The following is a 2,750-nucleotide window of genomic DNA, read 5'->3' as shown; positions in this document are numbered from 1 at the left end:
AGAGAGATATACACAGTTGTTTGCTCCCTCAGGTATTAATACATACTCTGAGTAAATTACTAAATAAAAAGTGATTTTATTAAATATAGAAAATAGGATTTAAGTGGTTCCAAGTAGTAACAGACAGAACAAAGTAAGTCACCAAGCAAAATAAAATAAAATGTGCAAATCTATGTCTAATCAAACTGAATACAGATAATCTCACCCTCAGAGATGCTTGAGTAAGCTTTTTCTAAGACTGGACACCTTCCAGGCCTGGGCACAATTCTTTCCCCTGGTACAGCTCTTGTTCCAGCTTAGGTGATAGCTAGGGGATTCTTCATGATGGCTCCTCCCTCCCTTTGTTCTCTTCCACCCCTTTATATATCTTTTGCATAAGGCGGGAACCCTTTGTCCCTCTGGGTTTCCACCCCCCTCACGGGAAAAGCACCAGGTTAAAGATGGATTCCAGTTCAGGTGACATGATCACATGTCACTGCAAGCCTTCATTGCCCACTTGCCAGCACACACATATACAGGAAGACTCACAGGTAAACACAGCCATCTGCAGATAATGGTCCTCGTTAATGGGAGTCATCAAGATTCCAAACCATCATTAATGGCCCACACTTTACATAATTACAATAGGCCCTCAGAGTTATATTTTATATTTCTAGTTTTAGATACAAGAGTGGTACAGTTCTACAAATAGGATGATCACACTCAGTAGATTACGAGCTTTGTAATGATACCTTACAAGAGACCTTTTGCACAAAGCATATCCCAGTTGCATTATATTCACTTATCAAATCTTTATAAAACTATCCCAGTTACATTATATTCACTTATTATCATGTTTTTATAAAACCATATAGACTGCACAACGTCACAACGGGTTTCAGCAACGTCTTATCTCTTGTTGGGCCCCAAACACCCTCTGATGAATACAACACTCCTTTTTCTCTAATTCTTCCCCCAATGCTCCACAACCTACCACTGTTCCTGAGCCAAATTCAAACACAGTGTGAACAGGTACAGTTCCATTGACTTCTGATTTAAATCAATCGAGTTGGGCCTGCTTCTTTACACCCCAGCTCAGAATTTAGTCCCCTCTGTTTAAAAAAGCTCTCCCATGACCCTGAAGCTATCTATTGGCCCATCCCTATTTCCCCTTTCTCAAAGTTTTTGCAAAAGTAACTCCCTCCTTCATCACTCCAACCACCTTTCCCACAATAATACGCTGGGCTAATTTCTCTTTGAGTATTGGTCTGGCCATAGCAAAGAAATCATTCTTCTGCAGAGAGTTAATAAACTTTTCCCTATTGATGATGGCTCCCTCTGCTTTCTCAGTCTCCTTGACCACACAGGCTTCTACACTGCAGTCACAGTTCTGTCCTCTTGGACCAACTCTGTAGATGTGAAGACATCTCTGGCTTGCTGTTATTCATTCCATTTTTGTCTCTCAACAGAGCTGTCCCTTGGGTAGGTCGAATTGGGGAGACCACCCCGGGCTTCACACTTTGGGGGGCCCCGCACCTCGATAAAATCGGCACTGTCCCAATATTTGGTCCTTCGTCCCGCGTCCCGACTGATGTACAACTGGGACGCCATTTGTCCCGATATTCAGGTGAGGAGGTGGGAGGGCAAGTGGTCTGAAGAGGCGAACGGGGCGGCGAGCATCAGGTAGGCAGGCAGGAGGGGGGTGAGGAGGCAGGCAGGTGGGTGGACGGCAAGGAGGAGAGCAGTGGTCGGGCGGATGGGGAGGGCCCCTGGATGGATGGTGAGAAGACTAGTGGGAAGGCTGATTTGTCCTGGGCCCCGCACTCCCCTAGGGACGGCCCTGCCTATCAACCTGCTCTTTCTGTATCTCTGGCAATGGTTGACCCTTATGCCAAGATGTCCCACCTGGGCTCATTCTCTAGAATCTGTTCTCTAGTCTCTCGCTTGGTTACCGTTTTTCATCCTTTAACATTGCCACAGTTACTCGGATGACTGTACAAATGAACCGTCTGTACAGTACATTGTCTTGTGACAACTGAAATGACTCTGCCTACCTTGACCAAGTTAACTGTTTTCAGCTAAATGTCTCAAAGGCAAGAAGTGGGAAGAAAAGAAGCATCCTGTCTTTTATCTCTCTCCCTTCCTTGAGTCCATTCCATTTGCCTTCACAGCCCATAATCTTGGCACTATCCTGGACTCTGTATGGGCTCCACAAACTGTGCACCTAAAGAGCGGGACATATACCCCAAAGTGAATTCCCAGATCCATGGGCATATTCATTAGTGCACCTATGTTTGCATGCACAGGCCTTACCGGACATCCGCATCAGACATTTGGACACATAAATATATATGTAGATGCCTTCATTTCATCTATTCAGTTTATGCACACAATTGCAGTAAGTGTGCACTCAAAAGCAAGCACATGAATGCACAGGCAGAAAAATGTGCATGGATCTAGGACCTCATTGTATAAAGAAAATCTGACCTTTAACCTCTCTGCCTCTCATGCAAATCCCCATCTGCAAAATAATAGTTGTAAATAATTACACCTCAGTAAATGTGAGTTTTAATTAACATCAGTAAAACACTTTCTGATTCTCAAATGAAGTATTTCTACTTTATTACAAAGAGGTCAATCAACTCAGTATCAATTGGAGCATAAGCTTTCGTGGACTACAGCCCACTTCTTCGGATGCATCCGAAGAAGTGGGCTGTAGTCCACGAAAGCTTATGCTCTAATAAATTTGTTAGTCTCTAAGGTGCCACAAG

Source organism: Trachemys scripta, chromosome 3 (genome assembly GCF_013100865.1).
Source record: "Trachemys scripta elegans isolate TJP31775 chromosome 3, CAS_Tse_1.0, whole genome shotgun sequence".
In the NCBI taxonomy this organism is placed as follows: Eukaryota; Metazoa; Chordata; order Testudines; family Emydidae; genus Trachemys; species Trachemys scripta.
Note: the sequence above shows the minus strand (reverse complement) of the source record.